Below are 14,125 nucleotides of genomic sequence, written 5' to 3' on the forward strand. Positions count from 1 at the left end.
TTGCCTTAGAGCTTTGCAGTGTAGGGAAAAGGGAGGGATAAAAGATTTACAGATTAAAGCAATCTGAATGCTCATATCCTGTCACAAATACTGCATACATTTGAGAAAATAAGAGAGGCTTTCCTTACCCTATAGATCAGGAAATCTATTTCCTTAACCTATGAAGGGTAGGAAAAGATGTGCAACACATTCAAAATTAGGTAAGTACATGTCAAAATAATGAAATCTCTTTTTTCACCTATCACTGATAAAAACCAAAAAATTGGTAATACCTTATGGTAATAAGGATCTAGGGGAAAAGACGCTATCACACATAGGCTTTATGTAGAAGTATAAACTGGTACTATTTGAAAAGAAATTAGGCCATGGCTATCAAAATTTAGAATTCACATGCTCTTAAATTAGCAGTGTCATTTCCAGGAATGTAACCTATATTTATCTTCATATTTGTGCAAAAGTACATATCTGGAAATTACAAAAATATCCATAATGAAACATTAGTTAAGTGAATTAAGGAACATCTACAGGATGATGAACCATGGAGCAATTAAGAAGAATACATTAGGTCAACATGTACCAAAATGGAAGGACCTCCTAGATATGCTGTTAAATGAAACTGTGCTCCTACTCTGTTTGTGTAGAATATTTCCAGGAGGAATGCCTCCTTCCCATGAAAAGAAGACTAGTGACTAAAACTGTTGCCGGGTGAACTCGGGAGACCCCAGGCCCCGAGGCCTTGACTCAACCCATCCCAAAGAAGTCACCAAAGGTTCTTGGTCTCATCACAAGAAAGAATTCAAGGACAGACACACAACACAAGCAGGAAAGTTTATGAAAGCAAAAGTACATTCTCTGAGCGAATATGAGAGCCAGTGAACTCAAGAGAGACAGAGCTGCTGACCTGGGGTTTGGGTTTCTATCTTTTATTGAAAATCTTTAACTAGGGGTTGCAATATTCATTACTTGGAGCAGGGATTTCTTGGAAGCAGGTTTTTCATGCCTTTTCTTCCTTACTTGGTCAGGGGTTTCCTGTCACGGCACCTGCCATGTTGGGCCTGTCTGGTTTGATCTGGCTTCTTGTGGAGTGCTACCATGACAGGCCTCTGACTTTCCCAATAGCTGCCCATGACTTCCTCTATGCTGGCCTGTGGGTATCCTGTTAGAACCTAATTAATTGCCTACCTTAACAAAACTATGGTATAGTAGGAAGACTTCTTTTTCTCTGATACCTTTTTTAGTGTCTTAATGTGGGTAGCTATTATTTTTTCAATAAAATTATTTTTAAAACTTATACCAAGAGTGCTAATTGCAAGAGGAGAAATCATCAGATCATGAGTTCCTTGTTGTGACACAGTATTAGAAACACTGCATCATCAATGATATATACCAGCCAAAAGTACCTGAGTGGAATATAATCCAATTTAGAGGAAACACAAGTGATACAGGAATAAGGAAAACAATACCACAAGGAAGCAATCAGGAGAATCATATATTCTATAGGAAAGCTGTTCTGGTCTATTCCACAAGTCAGTACCTTGAGACTGCTCATCTATATATAAGAAACCAATGCGGGGCACCTGGGTGGCTCAGTTGGTTGAGCCTCTGACTCCTGGTTTTGGCTCAGGTTGTGATCTTGTGATCTCGGATCCTGAGATGGAGCCCTGTCTCCAGCCCCATCAGATGTGGCAGGCTCCACGCTCAGTGGGGAGTCTTCTTGTCCCTCTCCCTCCCCCTACTTGCTCTCTCTCTCACAAATAAATAAATAAAATCATAAAAAAAAAAAAAAAGAAAGAAAGAAACCAATGCAATACATAGTCCTGAATTGGATCCTAGTTTTGACAAACCTGCCATAAAAGACCTTTTGGGTACAAACTGGGAACATTTGGATACAGATTGGGTATTAAGGAATCAAAATTAATTTTGACCACATAGGAAAATGTCCTTGCTCTTTAGAGATGCATATGAATTTTTTAACGCATACTAAAATGTTAAATTACTGTTTAAAATTTCCTTTAAATATTTCAACATATAAAAATGAGGGTTTTCTTAAAAAGCAAAATTTCTACAGGTTCTGATTTGGCAGGGGGAATTAAGAACAGGGCAATCCTCAAAAGTTAAGACTGCTCAGTGAAACTAAGAAAAACTGGCTCAAACCAGCTCTTTCCAGTTTCACAGCAGATGTTTACTGTACTAGGGAGTTACCTAGAAGAGTAGATGGCCCCCTGATAAACCCTGCTGTGCTGTGTGTAGAATCAACAGTGCACACCAGCAAATAGCTGTAAGGGATGGAAGAGATGCGCGGAATCTAAGGGGTGAAGTTCAGCTGGAAAAACAATTCCCTTCACAATGAGCACAGACAGGATCTGATTCCCCTCTGCAAAACCGTAAGCCGAGTTAAGCAACTCATTTTGGCTGTACAGTCAGCTGCCTTGAAGACCAGCACACACTTTGTTTAATCAATAATGAAAATGCTGAAAAGAATTTCAGAAGGCTACAATTTTGCCTGCCATCAGAGTTATGTTACTCAAGAGTCCTGAGCAAAGGAGATAGGGCATGCTAAATGGTATTGCTGGTGTTCTGCAGCCACCTGTCCTTTCATTCTGTTATTCAGTCAGAGCAGAAAAGAGAGAAGGGGAAAGAGAAGTTGTACTCTTCATGACCTAGATCCAGATGAGCTGGCCTCTTCAAAGCAGAAAAATGGAAGAAGCGTCTTTCCAGTTGATGGTATGACCTACCCTGAGGATTCTGTGCTCTCATAACAATTATATCCACTCTCGAGGGCACATGGTATGATGAGCATTGGGTGTTATACTCAACTAATGAATCATTGAACATTATATCAAAAACTAATGATGTTCTGTACCCTGGCTAATTGAATTTAAATAAAAAAAAATTATATCCACTCTCAATCACTGGCTCATCCATTCATTACTCAAGTAACATGTACTTAGTGCTTGACCTATCATAGTCATGGCACCCTTCCTATATGCTTGATAGTATCCAATATTTATCATAAATAAGTACAATATAGTGTCAGTACTCCCTGGATCATTCCTATTTACTTGCCTGTCCCTACTTGAGGGGACAGAGGAAATATCTTGTTAATTGTTATATTCCCAGGGCCTGGCATGGTGTAGGACTCAAAAAGATTTTGAATGAATGAATGTACAAACCAAGGGATACAAAGATGAATACACCACTGTCTTATGCTGCCTTGTTGAATTCTTTTGCCAAAAATATTTGGAAGAACAAGTACATGATGTATGACAGACCAGCATTAGATTGCACTGATTCAAAGGAGCTGAAGTTGGGGAGACTGGTGGGAGGAAAGAAGGGGCATCAGTAAGTGGAATGGCCGGTTCTGCGAGCAGAACGACTAAGGGAGCAAGCTCAGGCAGGTCCAGGCTGCAAGAGCTGAGGGAAGCATTAGGATAGAGGAGAGGAATGGGACTCAGGATCATTAGTAACGGGAAAAAGTGCACATTTAAAAATGTGCCAATGCCATTTAAAATATGGAAACCATTTTAAAGTCTAAAAACAGTAAAGTCAACACAGCCATTTTAATTTTCTCTAAAAGATGAGTTTGGGACACTGTGTTCCAAACCACTTTCAGCAGCAGCAAAATCAGTAAATTATACTTTTCTGATTAGGAGATTAAGAAATGCTGGTCCCCCCGTTCATGAAAGTTGGGCTTCTTTCCATGCTGAAGAAGCCTATAAGTTGCTATGATGAACATAGCTATATCTATATATTCTGATTTTACGGGCAATACGTACCTCCCCTACACTCCCACTAAAAATACTTCTTTCCTTTACCTACGTGCTCATTCATTTATTCATTCATTCCCTGTATTCAACAAATATCTATTAAGACTCTTATGAGCCAGGCTCTGTTCTAGGTGCTGGGACTATACAGGGTGAACAACTGGCCTGGTTTGTCCAGGATAAACCCAGTTTTAGCACCGAAAGTCCTGTGTGCTGGGAAAGCCCTCTCTCCTGGACCAATGTTGGTCATCCCAGAGCCCAGAGAGTTGAGATTTTAGTTAGAGAGGGCCCTAGGAAGCCCTTGCTAAAGGTTATTTTCAAGAAAAGCCCTGGAGTAGATAACAACAATGGTCACATAGATTCTTGGAGAAAAGCAGTCCAGAAAGGTCAGAGCCCAAAGCGCCTCACTGGCCCCATGTGCACAAGGAGCAGCCAAGAAGCTAGGGATGCTGAGGACACAGTGAGAGGAGAGACACAGGAGATGAGATCTGAGGAAAAGGAGAGTTGGATTATGAGAGGACATGTCAGTACTAGCAAGGATTTCGGCTTTCCCTGAGTGATAGGAGAGGGCACGGGAGGGTTTTGACCCAGGAAGGGACAGGATCATTTTGGCTGCTGTGTTAAGAATAAGCCACAAAGGGCGCCTGGGTGGCTCAGTTGGTTAAGCGACTGCCTTCGGCTCAGGTCATGATCCTGGAGTCCCTGGATCGAGTCCCACATTAGGCTCCCTGCTCGGCAGGGAGTCTGCTTTGTCCTCTGCCCCTATCCCCTCTCATGTGTTCTCTCTCTCTCAAATAAATAAATAAAATCTTAAAAAAAAAAAAAAGAATAAGCCACAAAAAGGAAACAACGGGACGGGGAGGTATAGTGTTTAAATTGTCTTTTTATTATTATTATTTTTAGTAATCTCTACACCGAACACAGGGCTTGAACTCACAACCCTGAGATCAAGAGTTGGTTCTTCTGACTGAGCCAGCCAGGCGCCCCTTAAATTATCTTTTTGAAAGTTCTAGTCCCTCTCAGCTGTGCCCAAGGAAACTGATGGAAAGATTATGCTCCTTTTTGGGGCTCAGTTTTATATCTTTTTTTTTTTAATTTTATTTATTCGAGAATGAGAGAGCAAGAGCATGAGCAGGGGGGAGGGGCAGAGGGAGAAGGGCAAGCAGACTCCCTGCTGAGCAGGGAGCCCGATGTGGGGCTCAATCCCAGGACCCCAAGATCATGACCTGAGCTGAAGTCAGATGCTTAACCAACTGAGCCACCCAGGTGCCCCCAGTTTTATCTTTAAAAAAAGGGAGGAGTCTACTCTTTCGTGGTTCAATTATGACTATTGATTCTTAATTTTATAATGAAAGAGAAACAGTTTCAAGCATGAAGACTATAAATGGTGTCATCTAAATCACAACTCTCACATGACATAAACATACCGCCGTAGAGTGGTATTAAGGATGTGCAATCTCGAGGGGAACCTGAGCAGCTCAGTTGGTTAAGCATGCAACTCCTGATTTCGGCTCTGGTCATGATCTCAGGGTCATGGGATCAGAGCCCTACGTCGGGCTTCATGGTAGGCGGGGAATCTGGGGGAGGTTCTCTCTCTCTCTGCCCCTCCCTCTTGTGCTCTTTCTCTTTCTCTCAAATAAATAAATAAATCTTAAAAAAAAAAAAAAGGATGTGCAGTCTGGGCCCAGACCACCTGAGTCTGAGTCTCAGCTCTGCAGCTTAGTAGCTATGTGGCCTTGAATAAGTGATTTAGCTTGAGGACAATAGCTATACCTACTCTCAGAGTTGTTAGGACAGTTCAGTGAGTTAACACACGTGTCTGGAGCAGGGTAAATATTCATTAATGTTAAATACTATTATAATTATTAAGCTATCCAAGGATAGATGCTCAGCTTTAAAACAGAGGTGAGGGGCGCCTGGGTGGCTCAGTCATTAAGCGTCTGCCTTCGGCTCAGGTCACGATCCCAGGGTGCTGGGATCAAGCCCCGCATCGGGCTCCTCACTCTGCGGGAGGCCTGCTTCTCCCTCTCCCACTCCCCCTGCTTGTGTTCCCTCTCTCGCTGTGTCTCTCTCTGTCAAATAAATAAATAAAATCGTTACAATAAATAAATAAATTAATTAATTAATTAAATAAAACAGAGGTGAGCTTCTAGAGACAGGGCTTGTGTCTTCACTAATCATCATATCCTTTTCAGCTCTGAGCATAAGATTTGTTGAATGAATAAATAATTGTTTTTAAAGCATCAGTCATATTATTTTATTGACTAAAAATACTGAGTTTAAGAACAGATAATTTGAAGATTATTTTTTGTCTTGGAAAGTAAATACAGATCTTGGACACGTAAGGACCCTTTTGGAAATAAACTATCAGTCAATGTTTGTGTTTGCCAGCAACAAAACCCATTCTATCAAGTTTAAGCAGAAAAAGCACTTATTAAAAGTTATTCAGAAGTTCTCAGAACCTTCAAGAGGGCCAGAGTCAGGCTGATCTGAAAACAAAACCCAAACCAGTCCATGGGTGACCCTACTGATAACACTAGATGCAAGGACACCCCCCCCCATAACTGCTGCTTGGGCCACAACACAGGCCAGAAAAGAGATTCCACTTGATGCCTGTCCCATCATACTGCTTGCTTCTCACTCAGACTCTCATGTTCCTGTGTCTGATTAGCAGGGCCTAAGTCACAGGCCTGCTCCATCCTAGCTGCTAGAAAAGCTGGGAAAGTCAGTGTTGGGGCTTCTGCCTTGGGGAGGCAAGACTCCTAAAATGGGAAATTACCCCAAAACATAGGAAGGATGTTCAAAGATTGGTAGGCAGTCAGACAACATGACCACATTAACAAACAGATATCAAGTATTTGTATTGACCAGGAATACCTCTATGATGCTATCACATTGAAATATAATCATGTGCATGAGATAGGTATCATATTTAATGCATAATTGAAGTTATAAGCTGAGATATATAAGTTAAAGATAATGGTTGAAATTTAAAAGCAGGCAAAAATATCTGTTTAAGTTTTCCAGAAACTATAATGACAGTTAGGATCTGATTTGAAATATGTACATTTAACTCTCAGTCCTGCTCAAGTTATTTTTCCAGACTTTTCCTGCACATTGAATACTAAACTAGAAATATAACATCTTAGAGCCCAAGGAAAGTAACTCTCCTAGTTCAACTCCATGATTGCTGCTGAGAGGACACAGAGGCCCAGGAAAGTTTAGTGATTTACTCAAGGAGTCTCTGTTGAAAAGAAATCATGTTGAAAGTCCAAATAGTTTCCTCATTTTTTTCAAGAATCTCTTTTCAGAGTCTCCCACAATACAGCAGGGAAGCAGGATGCTTTGCTCAAAAGGGCCCACTATTAGGCTCCCAGCAACATCCAGCCAGAGAGGCTACTCCAGCTTGCTGTGTTCTTCTGCAGATTTATTCCTGCCCCCTCCCGAGTATGCTGTGTCCCAAAGCCTCAGACATGAAGAATGAGACAAATAAAACCAATTTCCACAGAGGTCATAATGTAGAAAATATTGCTTCTTTTCCCCTGCTAAATCAAACAATTGAGCCCACCTCCCCTATAAATCCTCCCCCCTCATTGTGGCATCGTGGCATTCATTTGACAAATGTTTATTGGAGACCTACTTTGTGTCAGGCACTCTACTCAGCAGTGGCCTGCATTTATTAGCATCTATGCTTTAGGATTAATTTGGAATGGATGGAAACTTGCTCCATCTAATAAAAGTCTCTTCTTTAAAATATGGTAGAAAAACCCATCAGCTATCTTCTTTGTAAAACACCACACAATTGTTAAAGTAAAAAAAAAAAAAAGAAAAGAAAAAGAAATAGTCTTTGGAAAACATGTCCTGATTCCTAAAAACATTTTTTTTTAAAGATTTTATTTATTTATTTGAGAGAGAGAGAAAGCATGAGGTGGGGAGGGTCAGAGGGAGAACCAGACTCCTCGCTGAGCAAGGAGCCCGATGTGGGACTCGATCCCGGGACTCCAGGATCATGACCTGAGCCGAAGGCAGTCGCTTAACCAACTGAGCCACCCAGGCGCCCCCTAAAAACATTTTAAGGAGCAGAAAAGAACATTTTAAGGTGGATATGATGAAGAAAATAAATCTAATTAATTAATTAGCTATCAACATAACTAAAGTCACCCAGGTGCATTCTGTATCTCTATAAGCATCAGCACTGGATGATGGGAGAGGAGGACTGATTGGGGAGAGCAGCAAGAGCTTAGGTCATCCAAAGGACCAATTAAAATTTTATTACTTGGTACTTCGCCTATCCAGGACAAACTACATTTTATGTTGATGTGACCAAATGTTAGGGACTGGGGTGAGACAGTGAAAAAAGGAGACTAGGTAAAGAGTAGGAGACCCGGGTTCAAGTCCCAGTGGCTCCAATATGATATCTGTGATCTTTACAAGTCACTAAATCACTCAAAGCCCCAACATCTTAAAAACAAACAAAAGAGTCAGTGAAAAAGGTAAACAATGGAATGGGAGAAAATATTTGTAAACTGCGTATCTGATTAAGGGTTAATATCCAGAATATATAAAGAACTCCTACAGAGTTTAAAGAACTCAAAAACCACAACAAAAAAACCACCGGATTAAAAAATGAACAAAGGACTTGATTAGACATTTCTCCATAGAATATATACAAATGGCCAACAAGCATATGGAAAGATGTTCAATATCACTCATTATTAGGGAAATACAAATCAAAACCACAATGACATATCAACTCACATCCATTAGAAATAACAAGTATTGACAAGGATGTGGTGAAATTGAAACACTTGAGCACTCTTGGTGGGAACGTAAAATGGTATAGCCACTGTGGAAAACAGTATAGTTGTTCCTCGGGATGCCGGGGTGGCTCAGTCGGTTAAGCATCTGCCTTCAGCTCAGGTCATGACCCCAGAGTCCTGGGATTGAGTCTTGCATTGGGCTCCTTGCTCAGCAGGGAGCCTGCTTCTCCCTCTGCCTGCCATTCCCCCTGCTGTGCTCTCTCTCTCTCTGACAAATAATGAAATCTTTTTTTAAAAAAAGGAAAACAGTATATTGGTTCCTTACAAAATTAAAAATAGAATTATCAAATGATTCCACTTCGGGGTATATACCTAAGAAAAGCAAAAACAGGGACTCAAAGAGGTATTGGTATACCTATGTTCATAGCAGTATTCACAATATCCAAAAAGCAGAAGTAATCCAAATAAAAATCAACAGGTGGGTAGATAAACAAAATGTGGTATATACATATGATGGAATACTATTCAGCCTTAAAAAGGAAGGGAATTCTGATATATGCTACAACATGAATGAACCTTGAAGACATTATGCTACATGAAATAAGCCAGTTGGAAAAGGACAAATACTGTATGATTCCACTTATAAGGGGTACCCATATGTAGTAGTCAAATTCAGAGAGACAGAAAGAATGGTGGTTGACAGGAAATAGGGGAAGGGCAGAATGGGGAGTTATTGTTTAACGGGTATTGAATTTCAGTTTGGGAAGATTAAAAAAATTCTAGAAATGGATGGTGGTGATGGTTACATAATAATGTGAGTGTACTTAATGCCACTGAACTGTACATGTGGAAATGGGTAAAATGGCACATTTTATGCTATATATATCTTACCACAATTAAAAAAAAGACTCAGGAGAATATCTGCCTGGAGTATCTCAAGAGGTGTTATGCAATCAAATTTGGGGTCTTGTACAATAAATTAATAGTAATAAGCACCCAGAATTAGTTCCCCTATTTGACACTTTAAGGAACCCCAGGCCAGAATTTCAAGCCACAGCTGCGCACCAATAGCACCCTTCTCTGGTGCCACCTGAGTCATCCTGCTTGTGGCCCAAGGGGCTCACCTGGGCAGATGTGACCTCTGTTCCCACAGGCAAGTGACCAAAAATGTAAGAGAGGTAACATCCTCAAAGCAACCCTCAATTGCTTGGGGAACAGATCCAGTGGATTACTACTCCAGCATCCTGTTCTTCCAAGTAGACAATTCCAACAGATATTCTGGATGATTCTCAGGAGGCCCTATAGAAGAGCCAATGCAACCCCATTGCTTACAACTAGCAACCTTTATAGGACACCACATATGGACCTTACCCCTTGACTGCCTTACTCTTCCCACTTCTTCATTCAGGCTGCCTCAAGTCATGTCCCAGATAATCTTCCTGACACCAAAACCATATCTCAAAAGCCTAATTAAAAACATTATGATCTTAATTTTACATTAATTTTTAAAATATTTTATAGCTTACCCATTTTTTAAAGATATAAGCAATTCATAGTTGTGTTCTAAAGTATGTTTACAAATTTATAAGTATTTTAAGACTTTGAACATATTTTCCTACTTCGGAATGTGATTGGGTTCCCAAACCGGCACAAAGTTCCTACTCTGGGAGAAGTGGGAAGGAGTGGTTGGGGAAGGATTTACTAGGGAAAACTTTGACCTGAATCTTAAAGAATAACCAACAATTCAAGGACAAGAAGCCCATTGCAGGTGGAAGAACAACAGAGCACAGTTTCAGCTTTCACCCCAACTCTATAGGGCCTAATACAAGGACCAGCTATTTAGAGAGAGCTGGGGGTGGGGGAGGGGTGCAGGGGAAGAGAGAGAAAGAGAATCTCAAGCAGATTCGAGGACCAGCACACAGCCCAATACAGGGCTCTCACAACCCTGAGATCATAACCTGAGCCAAAATCAAAAGTCAGTGGTTTAACTAACTGAGCCAGCCAGGCACCTGAGCACCCAGCTCTTTAAAACCTAACTATGGGGATTTCTGAAAGCAGACTTGGTAAGACGGAAAAGAATAACTTCCCTCTGTCATCCCTAGAGGAAGACTGTTGGACACGCAAAGCAAAGAAGCAAGATCAGATTCATTTTATTTCAGAAGGAAATAAGACTAGATGGGTGGGCTGTTTCTAGATTTAACTTCTTTAGGATTTTTTGCTTTCTGTGGCATAACAAACCAACCCCAGAACCATCTGACCCAACATGGGATGAAGGTGAAGGGATTATCCCTAGAAAGCAGCAATTTGAAGGAAAAAGAGAAGAAGAAGGGGAAATTCCAAGTGATGGCCATGTATCAGCTCAGGTCATGATCCTGGAGTCCCGGGATCGAGTCCCGCATCGGGCTCCCTGCTCAGCGGGGAGTCTGCTTCTCCCTCTCCCTCTGCCTGATGCTCCCCCTGCTTGTGCCCTCTCTCTGACAAATAAATAAATAAAATCTTAAAAAAAAAAAAAAAGCTGTGTGCTCCTATTAGGACCTCTAATTTGATTGCATAACACCTCTTGAGATACTCCAGGCAGATATTCTCCTGAGTCTTTTTTTTAATTGTGGTAAGATATATATAGCATAAAATGTGCCATTTTACCCATTTCCACATGTACAGTTCAGTGGCATTAAGTACACTCACATTATTATGTAACCATCACCACCATCCAAGTGATTTTTTGCTTTCTGTGGCATAACAAACCAACCCCAGAACCATCTGACCCAACATGGGATGAAGGTGAAGGGATTATCCCTAGAAAGCAGCAATTTGAAGGAAAAAGAGAAGAAGAGGGGGAAATTCCAAGTGATGGCCATGAGAGGAATAGAGGAGGAGCTCTGGAGGCCAAGGTCACCGGGTGAGAGGGGCCATTCCTCTGTCAATCACTTGCTGCCTAATTTCTTCTGGCTGGTTCAACAAGTATTTATTGAGAGCCAGACACTACGCTTTCATACTTAGTTACACCTAGAAATAAATAATAGACTTTCCATTAATAATTGTTGAAAAATAAACAAAAATAATAGCAAGTGCAAAAGTATCATGTATTTAGAACTTGTATATCCCCGCACCATATATAAATTATCTAATTCAGTGAGTAAACTGAACTGCCCCTTCTCGCATCTACAACCAAAATCTTCTCCAGGTAACATGCAGTGGGAATGACATAAAGCCCGAGCCCAGCCTGGAAGGGCAAAAATGAAATGATTTCAGGTAGTCTATTGCTACATCCATACGTATACTCACATCCCTACAGAACTGGCTCAGGGCTCCCCAGCTCGGAAGTTTAGAAACAGAAGCCAGACATTTCTCATTGCCTCCTCTGTGGCTGCACTGGTTCTAGCCTCCATACTCTACCTGATATATTGTTTTTGCCCTTGTCCTATTGACAATCTAGTGTCAACCAGGAGCCTGAGTAGGCCTTCTAAAATGTATGTCAGTTGAGTGTGGGCTATACTTAGTGACTGGCTTCCAAAGAATAAAGAATAGAAAGGGGAAAATAGTAAGAGTGGAAAAACCTGGCAGACCCACCTGGACCAAATGACCAGGTTAGCATCACCTGCTCAGGGGGATATCGGGCAGCCCTGCTACAATGGAAGGAGAAAGGCCCTTCACTTCTTTAGTATTCTTTCCCCAGATCCATTGCCCCACTCTAATCATAAGAAAAATATCAGACAAATCTAGACCGAGGGACAGTCTACAAAATACCTGATCGGTACTCCCCAAAATTGTCAAGGTCATGAAAAGCCAGGAAATATTGAGAAACAGTCACGGCCGAGAGGACCTGAAGGAGACATTAAGAACTAAATGCCATGCGGTATCCTGGATCGGATTCTGGGACAGAGAAAGGACATTAATGGAAAAACTGGTGAAAACTTTTTAAAGCCTGGAGTTGAGTTAATAGGAGTATACCAATGTTGGTTTCTCAGTTTTGAGAAAAGCACCATAGTAAGGTAGTATCTTCAGGGGAAACAAACTGGGTGAGGCAGCCTGCTTTTAGAAATCCTCGTAGCGGGGTGCCTGGGTGGCTCAGTCGTTAAGCGTCTGTTTTCAGCTCAGGTCATGATCCCAGGGTCCTGGGATCGAGCCCTGCATTGGGCTCCCCGCTCAGCGGGAAGCCTGCTTCTCCCTCTCCCACTCCCCCCTGCTTGTGTTCCCTCTCTCACTGTGTCTCTCTCTGTCAAATAAATAAAAATTCTAAAAAGAAAGAAAGAAAGAAAGAAATCCTTGTAGCTAAGTTCGCAAGAGCTGTGTGCTCAGGACACCTGGGCGGCTCGGTTGGTTAAGCGACTGCCTTCAGCTCAGGTCATGATCCTGGAGTCCCGGGATCGAGTCCCGCATCGGGCTCCCTGCTCAGCGGGGAGTCTGCTTCTCCCTCTCCCTCTGCCTGATGCTCCCCCTGCTTGTGCCCTCTCTCTGACAAATAAATAAATAAAATCTTAAAAAAAAAAAAAAGCTGTGTGCTCCTATTAGGACCTCTATGTTGAGGAGGAGAAGATGAACTATCTGTTCTATAAACTTTTCTATAAACCTAAAGCTATTTCAAAATAAAAACCATTATTTTTCAAAAAGAAAGAAAAAACATAATGGTAGGAAAAACCCTCCCACGGCCCCCAGCTCCTGCAGGGTAACTGCCAACTCCTTACAGTGGCCTGTTGGCCCTGTTGAAAGATGTGACACCCTTCCTGGAATGACCTACTCCCCATCCCTGCTTTGTTTTTCTCCAGGGCATTATTTAACCTTTCCTGACATATATATAACTTAGCCATTTTGTGTGTTGTCTTTCTCCTCTCCCTACCCACACTCAGCCACACACACACACACACACACACACACACACACACCAGAATGTAAACAACAGGGCAGCGAGAAATGTTGTCTCTTTTGTTCACCAGGGAGAATAAAGAAGGACTCGATAATTATTTGTTGAAGAAATTAATGAGTGCATGGGTCAATCAATCTCTTCTCCCTGAAAACCCTTATGACTTAGAACTCGAGAACACACTTGATTGTTTTAAGTTCAAAACTAAAATGATTACATGGAGAAAGCAAATGAATATTGATGGTCCAAAGTTAACTAGTCTTCTAGATTTCCTAGATAGATATTTATTCAAATGTATGAAATAATGTAGGTAGAAAGCTGTTCATTTCCGTTTTATTTGAAGTGGCAAAGCCTGGAAATAATGTTACTACCCATCAACAGGGACAGGCTAAATAAATCCTGCTACATTATGCAATAAAATATTAAGCCATTTAAAAAAAAGAGGAAGCTCCTTGCCTATTAATGTGAAATGATTGAGAAGATATGTTAAGGGGAAAAAAAAGCAAGCAAAATAAAGACCAGGGTCCATGGTGCACTACTGGTCGGTTAAGTGGGGGGAGGGGGGGGCCAAAATGTTCATACCTATTTGGTGTATGTGCATAAAATATTTCTGAATGGTCACAAAAGAACTGGAACATTGGCGGACTGGAGTTGGGTGCCATGAGGGACAGGATGCCCTTTTTTAATTTCTGAATTTTGGACCAAGTGAACATCTTACCTATTTTAATTAACTCATTAAT

Source organism: Mirounga leonina, unplaced genomic scaffold (assembly GCF_011800145.1).
Source record: "Mirounga leonina isolate KUSES-001 unplaced genomic scaffold, KU_Mleo_1.0 Mir_168, whole genome shotgun sequence".
Lineage (NCBI taxonomy): Eukaryota > Metazoa > Chordata > Mammalia > Carnivora > Phocidae > Mirounga > Mirounga leonina.